At 41.7% G+C, this 12,530-nt stretch overlaps 1 protein-coding gene across 2 annotated transcripts in view; it reads right to left on the bottom strand.

Moving 5' to 3' along the window:
* Positions 1 to 12,530, bottom strand: part of CERS6 (ceramide synthase 6) — a 257,579-nt gene that overhangs the window by 177,023 nt on the left and 68,026 nt on the right. The window lies entirely within an intron of this gene.

Genomic DNA, 12,530 nt, shown 5'->3' with positions numbered 1-12,530 from the left:
CTCCGCTTGCATCCCAGGGGGCGTGGCCGGCCTGCAAACCACCACAGGCCCCTCGCTCAGGCCGCCCCACGCCCCAAGGGAACCCCACCCTGATCAGGGACACCCTTCAGGGCAAACCAGCTGGCCCCCACCCCTGTACCAGGCCTCTATCCTATCTAATAAAAGAGAACTATGCAGATTGATCATCACTGCAACACACAATATAGCTGCTCCCATGTGGTCAAAGATCCTGCCCCCATGTGGACACAAGATGGCCACCACAAGATGGCCAGCAGGAGAGGGCAGTTGGGAGGCACCCGGCCTGCAAGGGAAGGCAGTTGAGAGGGACCGGGCTTTCAAGGGAGGGCAGTTGAGAGGGATCAGGCCTGCAAGGAAGGGCAGTTGGAGGTGATCAACCCTGCAGGAGAGGGCAGTTAGGGGTGACCCAGGCCAGCAGAGGAGGGAAGTTGGGGGCAAACAGGCTGGCATGGGAGTGATTAGGGGGTGATCAGGCTGGCAGGCAGAAGCGGTTAGGGGCAATCAGGAAGGCAGGCAGGCAAGCAGTTGGGAGCCAGCAGTCCTGGATTATGAGAGGAATGTCCGACTGCCTGTTTAGGCCCGATCCCAGGGATCGGGCCTAAACGGGCAGTCGGACATCCTTTGAGGGGTCTGAGATTGGAGAGGGTAGAGGCTGGACTGAGGGACAACCCCCCTCCGTGCACGAATTTCGTGCACTGGGCCTCTAGTTTGAATATATATTCTTATACCCTCCTCCCTGTCTCCCCGCTCCCCTCTCCACCCGCCAGTCACATAGATGTTTTCATACTACATACATCATTCTGGAATTTGGGTTTTTCACTTTATAATGTGTCTTGGAATATTGTCCATTATCCTATACTAGAGGCCCAGTGCATGAAAATTCATGCACTGGAGGGGGGTTCCTCAACCCGGCCTGTCCCCTCTCACAGTCTGGGAGCCCTCAGGGGCGGGAGGCGACCTGGCAATCAGGAGAAGGTGATGACCCCATCACACCTTTGCTGCTGCCACTGCCAGCAGTGCAAGCCTCAGCCAGCCCTGGTTACCTGAGCCTTGGGCGGCCCTGGGTAGCTAGGCAGCCGCCATCAAGGCTTGCCTGTGCCTTGGGCCGGCTCTGGGCAGCTGGGGGCTGAGGGGACTGGGGAACTCCGGAGGCAGGTGCCCTGGCGGGGCTGAAGGGACTGGGTGCCACCATCTTTGAGGGCGTGACAGTCAATTAGCATATTCCTTCCTTACTGGCTGTGGGTGCCGCCATCTTTGAGGGCGGGGCAGTAAATTAGCATATTCCCTCCTTATTGGGTGTGGGCGCCACCATCTTTGCACCAGCATGAGGGGAAATTAGCATATTTCCTCTTTATTAGATAGGATAATAAAAGCCTAGATGACGTCACGCCCTTGCACGACACCCTTGCACAACGCTGTCACAAGATGGCCACATGCACAGCAGAGGTGGGGCCTGGCAGCCACTCCGCACAGTGAGGCCTGGGGGTCCTGCAGCTCTGTGCAGCACAGAGGAGGCCAATCCTGACATCTCCGCCACCTCGTGCAGAGGAGGCGGGTTGCGGCAGGGGAGGGCAATTGTGGGCAATCAGGCCGGCAGGAAAGGGCAGTTGGGGGCAATCGGGCCAGCAGGGGAGCAGTTAGGCATCAATCAGGCCAACAGGGGAGTGGTTAGTGGGCGATCAGGCTGGCAGGCAGAAATGGTTAGGGGCAATCAGGCAGGCAGGCAGGCAAGCGGTTAGGAGCCAGTGGTCCCAGATTGTGAGAGGGATCCCAGACTGGAGAGAGTGCAGGCCAGGTTGAGGGACAACCCCCCCCCCCCACATGCACAAATTTCGTACACCGGGCCTCTAGTAAAAATATAAAGGACACTCTCCTTCCTTTGTAGAACTAAGAATATGCCATAATTTACTTATCCACTCCCCTATGAATGGCCATTTAGTTAGCTTCCAAACTTCCGCTACTATAAACAATGCTGCAATAAATAACCTTGTCCTGGGTCACTTTCTACAGGCCATTTTATATACGACTATAAATTCCCGGAAGTGAATGTTGGCGATCAAAGGGTCTACGCATTTGCAATGTGTTTAGATATTGAAAAACCCCCGTCAGTAATAATCACACCAACTAATACTCTCATGCAAGCAGGCATGCTCATTTCCCAAAGCCTCATCAATAGAGTATATTATCAGACTTAATTATTTTCCAGTCTGACGTATAAAAACTAGCAACTCAGTATATTTTAAAATTTGATTTCCTCTTTTTCTGAGAGAAGCATCTTTTCATGTGTTTTAAAAGACATCTGTATTTCATTTTTATGTACAGTCTTTTCATACTTATTATCCATTTTTTCTTCATTTGTAGGTATTTTATTTATTGATTTGTAGAATTTCTTCAATTATTCTTTAATTTCTTCCATTAAACCTTTGTGTGCACCACTGGCTGCATACTTCGTTCCAATGTGTCACTTGTGCATTATAGTTAGCTTATGGTGTGGTTTTTGCTTGTATTTTTTACTTGCAGAAGTTTGGTGTGTTGTTGTTTTTTTAATTTGAATTTTATTTGAATTTTCCAATCATTTCTGTTACAGTCTCTGAATCTGGGTCATAATTGGAAAAGACTTTTCTATTCTAAATGTCCAAGAAATTCTCTCACATTGTTTTGATTCTAATACATCTATAGTTTTGATTTTTACATTCAACCTTTAGTGTATTTGGAATATGCATATCCTAGTATACAGTGGGAGGTGTGAATCTAACTTTCTTTCCAATTGGCTACCCAGATAGGCCAATACCATTGTTCACATTTTTTCCCAGGAGAAATTGAATCTATTCTTCCATTTTTTCTATTATGTTTGTGCAAGGATATGAAGTTAGGTTACTCAGAAATCTTTTTTTATTTTTCTATATGAACTGTAGAATTAGCTTGTCCAGTTTCAAAATATAAACAAATGGTCAAACAAGAAAACCGGTTGGTATTTTTAATGAGATTATACCAAGTTCTTAAATTAACATAGAGTGAATTGACATCTTTACTCAATTTGTCTTTTGTGTCCTTCAACAGTGTTTGAAATTTCCTCATGTACCTTGCCATCCTTGTTACATTTATTCTTAGGGATGTTATCTTTTTGGGTTTCTATTATAAATAAGGAATTTTCTCAGATCTTCTGACTGCTTAATGTCTGCATGTATATATGATTACTAATTTTGTGCCAACATTTCATATTGTTTGTGGCTAATTTTCCTGGTATACGGTCGTATAATACCATGTTATTAGAATGATACCTCTATAAGCAAAGGACATTTTTAGTATCATTTTTCACTAGTACCTAGGGCCTCAATACTTCTTGAATGAATGAATAAATCTTCTCATAGCCATAGCTTTATTGGCTCCTTTCTAGTTTTTATGCCTTCATGTTCTTTCTTCTTATCTATTTGCTAATTAAATATAAAACTTAGCGCAATGTAAAACAGTGGTTATAAACACCCCTATCTATTTCAGACTTTAGTGGAAATACCCTTCTGTTTCTCATTAAGCAAGAGGCCAGATCTGGGCCTGTGGGCCTGATATACAGGTGTATTAAAGGAAACCACCTCGCCCTAGTTAGATAATTTTATTTTAATCAAAATGATGTTAGGTTTCAGGATCCACGGAGATTGAGCATGCATTTTTTTCTCCTTAGATCAATTAATATGATATATTATTTAAATAGATTTTTAATACTGAATGCAGGGAAGGAAGGCCTTGCATTCTCTAAAATAAACCCTACTGGACAATGATGAGTAATTCTTTTAATGTGTAGTTAGGTTTATCTATTAATTTTTAATTTGGATTTTTCATCAATATTAATAAGTACGATGGCCTCTAATCTTATTTTTTCAAAAAATCTTTGTGAGACTTTGATATTAATGTTTCATTGCTACACAAAAATAATTTGGATGGTTTTCTTAATTTTCTATGCTTTGGGATAGTTTAAAATAGCACTGGAATATTCTGCTCTTTGAGAGAGTGTTATAATTTTCTGAGAGCACCTGAGCCTGGTACTTCTTTGCAGTTTAGTTCTTTGATTTACACACACACATACTCACATATCATATAAATTATAGTTGGTATATTTTATTTTCCCAGAATAACTTCCATTTTATCCAAGTTTTCACATTTTATTTGCCATGTTAATAGAAATGTATCTTTTTTATTTTCCTCCATGTCTATAATCATTGATTATTATGTTAATTATTATGTTGTAAATTTATTATTTGTTTTTTTCTTAACTGGGTTCTCTGACTTTCTATAAAAAAATTAGACAGATAAAGTACTTTCAGATTAATTTTCTTATCTATAGTTTTGCTAATGCCATTTCTGCATTTATCTTTATTAATTTCTTCCTTTTGCTTACCGTCATTTATTTTGCTGTTCTTTTCCTAATGTCTAAGAAAGTGTTTAACTATATATACACTAGAGGGCCGGTGCACGAAATTCGTGCATGGAGGGGGGTTGTCCCTCAGCCCAGCCTGTACCCTATCCAATCTGGGACCCCTCAAGGGATGTCCGACTGCCCGTTTAGGCCCGATCCCTGGGATCGGGCCTAAACGGGCAGTCGGACATCCCTCTCACAATCCAGGACTGTTGGCTCCCAACTGCTTGCCTGCCTGACTTCCTGATTGCCCCTAACCGCTTCTGCCTGCCAGCCTGATCACCCCCTAACCACTCTGCTGCCAACCTGTTTGCCCCCAACTTCCCACCTCTGCCAGCCTGGTCACCCCTAACTGCCCTCTCCTGCAGGGTTGATCACCTCCAACTGCCCTCCCTTGCAGGCCTGGTCCCTCTCAACTGTCCTCCCTTGCAGGCCAGGTGCCTCCCAACTGCCCTCTCCTGCTGGCCATCTTGTGGTGGCCATCTTGTGTCCACATGGGGGCAGGATCTTTGACCACACGGGGGCAGCTATATTGTGTGTTGCAGTGATGATCAATCTGTATATTACTCTTTTATTAGATAGGATAGAGGCCTGATACAGGGGTGGGGGCCAGCTGGTTTGCCCTGAAGGGTGTCCCTGATCAGGGTGGGGTTCCCTTGGGGTGTGGGGCGGCCTGAGCGAGGGGTCTGTGGTGGTTTGCAGGCCGGACATGCCCCCTGGCAACCCAAGCGGAGGTCCTGGTATCTAGAATTTATTTTCCTTCTACAATTGAAACTTTGTAGCCTGGAGCGGAGCCAAGCCTGGGGCTCCCTCCGCAGCCGGCAGCCATTTCTGTTGGGGTTATAATTGAAACTTTGTAGCCTTAATCGAAGGCCTGGGCCCGGCCAGGGTGTGTGGAAAGCTTTGCTTCTCCTGTTGCTGGGGGCAACCCTGGCCTGCTCTCTCAAGCTCCATTCTGCCGCCATTTCTGTTTGAATTTGTTTACCATCTATAATTGAAACTTTGTAGCTTGAGTGGAGGCTTAGGCCTGGCAAGGGCAGGCGGAAAGCTTGGCTTGCTCTGTTACCTAGGAAACCTTGCTCTCTGTGGCTGTAGCCATCTTGGTTGGGTTAATTTGCATGCTTGCTCTGATTGGATGGTGGGCGTGGCTAGTGGGTGTGTCGGAGGTATGGTCAATTTGCATATTTGTCTATTATTAGGTAGGATGAGTTTTCATCTAAGCACTGCTTTGGCATAGTATATAAGGGTGTCCCCAACAAATGTATACACACTTTAACAGCTGATAGCTCAATTTTGAAAATGAAATGTATTTTTAATAAACACTGCCTTTATAACTAGTCAAAGTTTGTGTATACATTTTTTGGGACATCCTATATATGTGAGTAATGCTTTCATAATCATTGTTTTCTAAATATTCTGAAATTTTGTTATACTTAAGGGTTGACTGAGAAGGGGTCAATGGAGGAAAAAAGGGGACATATGTAATACTCTCAACAATAAAGATAAAAATAAAAAGTGTAAAAAAAGAGTTGATTGAGAAAGCAAGAAGATTTCAGCTTTCTGGTTTCTACTATTATTAAATTGTACCTAATTTTAAAATGTATTATAGTTTTGTATATATCAAAAGATAAAATTTTGTAAATATTTAACAGACACTTGAAAAAAGTATAGTCTATATTCAGAGTAGAGTGTTCTAAATGTACCCCTTAGTTGTTCCTCATTAATTACATTTTATTAGAATTTCTATATTCTGTTTTATATTTTATCCACTTGATCTGTCATGAGCCAAAGGCAAACAAAAATGTCTTATTATTAAATTCTTTTCAATCTTTCTTTATGAATGTATTCAATGCATGTATGTTTATAATTATTTTATCTTCATTTTAAATTATATTCTTTAACAATAAAAAGCTAACTCTTCATTTCATTTAATCCTTCCTGGCCTTAATTCCACTTTTCTATGAAAATAAAAACCCTACTTTCTATTATTTATATTTGTCTATATAACTTTAATCACACTCTTATTTTCAATATTTGTAATTACTGTACCTTAAGGTATCTCTTATAAGCTCTGTGACCTAAACCTGAATTATTTTTATTAGATGAATCAAACCATTTACATTTACTGATATAACTGAAAGTTTATTTAATCAAAATGATGTTAGGTTTCAGGATCCACAGAGATTGAGCATGCATTTTTTTTTTTTTTTTGGCTTGTGTCAATAGTATTGGCTTTATTTTTTAAATTTATCTTTATTGTTGAAAGTATTACAGATGTCCCCTCCCCGTCCCCCACATTGACCCTCTCCACCCTGCACCCCCCCACCCCAGAATTATTATTTTATTTTTCAAGTGTAACAATTTTAATAATATAAGTCTTAGTGCTAACTAACCTTCTTGGGTCAATTTTTGTGACATTTGCATTAACATATTAAAATAAACCTCCACTTATTTTTGGATAATTTTCTTGAATTACATCTTCCAATATTTATTCTACTTTGCTTTTTCCTTAAGGGATTTCAATTATGCAGATGCTGTATCTGCTTGGTCTATGTATCTAATTATTTTTAGCTCATTTTTGTTTTATTTAACTCAATTTTATTATTTCTATCTCCCATGTTTCTTGTTGAGTTTTCTGCACTGTCTAGCATTTCCTGTTTTCTTTCCAATTTTGTCTTCATTTCTGGGATAGTCTTAGTACTTTTTTCCTGAACCTACCAGCTCACACTGCATCTCTTTCGTTGACCAGTCATTTTTTTTTTCTTTTGATGTTGTATTTCATTTTTGTAGTCTCCCTCCAAAGACTTACTGCTTTTCAAAAATTATTATTTATGGTGAAATATTTGATCACAATTTTCATTTGCCCTGTGACCTAATTTTTCTAGTAACAATATTTATTTTTTTTTTTATTTATTTTTTATTTTTTTAATTACTTTATTGATTAAGGTATCACATATTTGTCATCAACCCTCCCCCCCCCCATTCCCATCCCAAACACCCCCCACACGCATGCCCCTATCCCCCTGTTGTCCGTGATCACTGGTTAGGCTCATATGCAAGCACACAAGTCCTTTGGTTGATCTATCTCCCTTGTCCCCACCCTCCCCTACCTTCCCTCTGAGGTCTGACAGTCTGATCAATGCTGTTCTTGATCTTCAGTCTATGTTGTTCATCTTTCCCCCTAGATGAGTGAGGTCATGTGATACTAGGAATACACTTATAGGAACCGAAAATGAGACAAGCAATAATGGTTATGCTGAGAGGCAAATGAATCAGTCTATAGTGAGTTTCTTTCTAGGCCAACAGTTCTTTTGAGTCCCGATTTCTATGTCCAACAGTTGTAACAATATTTATTAATAAGTGTTACTATACATTTTTTTTCTTGTCTTTGATGCTGTGTGTGTTCCTTCTTTACTACTCATCACTGAGGGAGCTGGATTTTCTCGACTAGCTCCTGATAGAATGGGGAGCAAGGAGGGTGCTTTTGCAGTTTAGCTGCCACCAAGGTAGACTGGCTCCTGAAAAAGTGCCTTCCACGCGGTCTTCTGTGTACTTCCTCTACCTCTCTGAATTACACTGAATTCAGAAGGACATCTGCCAGCCTCACTCACCAGTTCCTGTGCCTTGTGGTGCAAACACTGTGGACAGAGCTTTTGTCTTACCTTCAAGAGCTGTCTTTCTTGCTGGCTTTCCTGAAATCAACCCCCACTGGGCCCTCCATCTATACTTCATGCTTTTCATTTCCTGCTGCTTGGCTTCTGCTCAGGCCCAACTGTTGTTTGTTAGCTTTTATATATATTTTGAAATCTAAAGATATATATCTCCTAGTTTGCCAAAAATAAAGTGTGTGAGATTTTCCTTTTTTGTGTGTGTATACATTTTTAGTGTTGTTTTTTATTGTACTTTGTAGTGTTTTTTTTTTCCCTTTTTAAATATCTTCACAGAAAGAAATAAAAATTGCCGACTTACAGAGACATTTTTATACCAGAAATATCTAGGTTAATTTTAATGATCACAACCAGTACTGAGAGGGAAAAGCGAAGTAAAAAGGAAAGAATGAGGATAAGTATAATAGGTAAATGAGGGAGAACAAATTATAGGAAGTTTGCCTATCTATATATATAAAACCCTAATATACAAATAGGCAGAACAACTGAACAACCGGTAGCTATGATGTGTGCTGACCACAAGGGGGCGCACGTGGACCATGGCAGGCGTCGGCAGCAGAGTGCAGAACATGGCAGGCATCAGCCGTGGCGGGGTGGTGGAGCAGGTGAGCGGGGATGCCAGACCAAGGCAGGGTGCCTGTCACTGTCATCGGGGCTAGCCTCTGGTGGTTACTGAAGATTCTTTGCTCCTGCACACCACAGTTTCGCCTGGTGCTTGCACCTGATGCCAGCGCTGGCACCACTCGCACACGCTGCCGGCACCCGGCGCCGACCCTGATCACTCGGCGCTGTCAGCAGGTGCGAGCAGCAGCTGCCAGCCCCAATCGCCCCTCAGGGCCTCTCCACCTCCCCCTGCTCCTGAGAGGCGATCGGGGCTGGCAGCCACCACTTGTACCCATTGACAGTGTGAAATGATTGGGGCCGGTGCCATCAGCGCATGGGAGCAGCGGCAGTGGGAGCAGGGCTGCCAGCAGACAGGGGGCCGGGGGCCATGGCAGGAGGGGCCGAGCAGGGGCACAGAGGATGGGCTGAGACCTGCCCCTGTGCCCACCACAGCCTCGCAGCCCACAGTTCCTTTCAAAGTGCACGAATTTGTGCACTGGGCCCCTAGTATATTTTAAAACAGCATAACATACCGAAAGTGAATTGTAATATGATTTCTCTGGATCATTAAACCTAGTTTCATAGTTGACATATATATATACCTCCCTCAATGGTTCAAGAATTGATTTGCTTAGAAAAGTGAGGCTGCTGGAATACAGGAGAATCCCCAAAAGATATATTTATATATATACACACTTTGAATAATTATATATTCCAACTAGAGGCCTGGTGCACGAAAATTCATGCATTTTGGGGGGACCCTCAGCCCAGCCTGCGCCCTCTCGCAGTCCAGGACCCCTCAGGGGGATCGGGCTTAAGCTGGCAGTCAGAAATCCCTCTGGCAGCCTGGGAGCCCTCAGGGGATATCCAACTGACAGCTTAGTGTTGCTGCAGAGGTGGGAGAGGTTCGCACCACCGTCAGCCCGGCTTGTGGCTGAGTGGAGCTCCCCCTGTGGGAGCACACTGACCACCAGGGGGCAGCTCCTGCATTGAGCGTCTGCCCCCTGGTGGTCAGTGCATGTCATAGCGACCAGTAATTCCTGGTCTTTCTGCTGACAGGGTCAATTTGCCTATTACCCTGTTATTATATAGGATGGGTTAAATCTGAAAAGAAAGAAACACCAATTGAGCTATCAGCTGTTAAAAGTGTGTATACATTTTTGGGGATACCCTGTATATAGTATATATCTTTGACCTGGAACCATGTTGTCAAAGGCAGAATGCTGGATGATCACTCAAACACATAAACATGTTCCAACTCTCCAAATCCTGCTACTTCTATTCTGCTCAACCTATTCCTTCCTCACATCACAAATAACACTGGAGAACTACAAAAAATTTAAGGAAAAACAATTACAACTTTTGGTGCACTTAACATGAGGCTTCTGCTTTAATCATGGAAAAACTTCCAAAAGAATCACCTTGGAAACTAAGAGAATATGATCATTAAAATTAGCTACAAACAAATATTCTCTGAAGCAGTGAACCTGGCTGCAAACTCCTTTTATTACCTTTACAGAGGAAATTTCCCCAGTAACCATAAACAACATAAGGCAAGGAAATAAAATGTCCATGGCAGAATTTCTAAAGGGAGGCATACATTTAGTTAGAAAACTCATAAAAATATGTTTTAATCACATTAAGAAGTGAACCTGATACCTTCCTGCATAACTGCATTTTTAGGGGCAAAAAGGAATTCCACTACAGTAAACTGATATGGTAAGTGAAAATGCAAGTGTTTTCTTAATATTTTCTTCCTTTAAAACTGCACGATATGTGCCCTTTCAGGGTAAAACCTGGCAACCTAAGACTACCAAAAAACTTTTCCTAAAATTCCATTCATTCTTCTCTTTTTCCTAGCAGAGACATAAAAACAACACCTCATGCTTCTCCCACTTTTCCAGGGAAAAGACCATTTTTAAAAGGACAGAGGGAAAAACCCTAGAGAATCTTGGCAGGAACAAAGACCATAAAATAAACAAAAATGTTTGAATATTTGAATTAACAGTATTAAGACAAGAGACAAATGACACAAATGGTCACCCACAAAGATACCAAAAAAGGAAAAAAATTTGCTTAACACCGTCAAATCACATCTTAAAAGCCCAAGTAAGTCTCCCAGGAAAATGAATGAGGGAACTATGTATTACACAAACACACAAATTAACCATTTTATTCAAACATGCAATACTTCTCACAGAATGATATACTTCTGGGATTTTTTTCTATTTTTTTTTTTTTTTTGTCCATGTAAAAGTAAAATAAGAGAGAGATGTAAGAGTAAGAATAAAATATTTTGATGCTGTGATTTGCTTAATTTCTCATGGCCTTAGGTTGAGGGTTTTGGACTTCTTTCTCCTCCTCCTTTGCTCTTAAGGAGGTATCAACTGGGAGAAGGGGGAGGCAATCTTTCCCATCTCTTCTCCTTCTTGCTCTCCTCCTCCCACTCCTACTTTGGACTTGAACTCTCAACAGAGTGACTGTCTCTTCTATTTTCTGCACTGTGAATCTATAACCCATGTTCTCCCTTCATTAAGGTGACCAGATTTTAACATTGGTAAAGCGGGACACCATTGATGGGGGAGGGGTGGGGTTCTTGATTAAAAATTTGGTCTATATGGAGCAACAAAAATTTTCATAGAACGCAAAAATAGTATTGTAATATATTTTTTTAAATTTCAACGTAAGTACAAGTTACAAATATAATAAATAAAAAATTATGTATAGTATTATTTTATTCTTTGGCATATTTCTCATTTGAGTGAATTTTTTTAGTAGATTGCTGTCATTGTTTAAAAGGTCATAAATTTGCCGTAACGTAAGTCCTAAGTGTCACTTTCAAGGCCGGAGCTAGACTTTTTGCCGCCAATATAAAATATAAGTAATACGAGTACTGTCTGCTAAATTCAAGAAAATTTATGTATTTATGAAATAAATAAATTACTTACTTAAATTAAATGAATAGCTGATTTGTAATGACATCACTTGTTTAATGAGCTTACTAGCACGCAGTACGATGTGTATCGTCTGAGAGACAGTTACAAAATGTTTTCGTCGTTGCCAATCCCAAAAAATGCCATTGTTCATTAAGTCCAAACAATGGTGGTCGAATTCTAACAACTGATCAACAATGCAAAGTTTGATAAGCAGTTCTCGATGATCAGTTCTCAACAATTATTTGTTATTATTATATTTTAACATTATAAAATTAACAAAAATAATATAAAACTCATATCCTGGCTAAAGAGCCACATGGCCACCGAAAACCGACTGTTATATTCCCTTTCCGTTCTCCCGCCGTTCCCTAGCTTGTCGTGCATTCTTTCCAAAAATCGGGACTTTTTTAAAACGCCGCGGGACGCGGGACGCGGGACGTGGGACAAATTGTTAAAAATCGGGACTGTCCCGCCAAAAGCGGGACGTCTGTTCACCTTACCCTTCATCCATGTCACAACTCTTCTGGCCTCCACTGACTGCTTGCCTATGTACGACTGCTAGAACATATGAGCGATGCTATAAGCAACCGTTATACATACTGCTTCATGTCACGTGAGATTAAAAGAGACACAGAGTTAGCCTAACCACTGTCCCATTGACACTGTTCTTCACAGGCAAGCTTCTGAAGTCGGCTTGAGAGTAAACCAACAGGTCTCAAACAGGCCCACGTTTAGTCGGCTCCTACCCATTTTGGCCCAGTCACAGGGCCTGTGTGCCTTCTAAGAGCACACCTTCCAGGAGGAGGACAGGCAACAAACAGTTCGTTCTCAGCCCCAGGGGAGAAGGGATTGAATGATTTCAGCCTGAGAACTGCAGTCACGACAATTCACGAC

Source organism: Eptesicus fuscus, chromosome 11 (assembly GCF_027574615.1).
Source record: "Eptesicus fuscus isolate TK198812 chromosome 11, DD_ASM_mEF_20220401, whole genome shotgun sequence".
Taxonomy (NCBI): Eukaryota; Metazoa; Chordata; class Mammalia; order Chiroptera; family Vespertilionidae; genus Eptesicus; species Eptesicus fuscus.
This window is presented reverse-complemented; position numbering and strand designations above follow the sequence as displayed.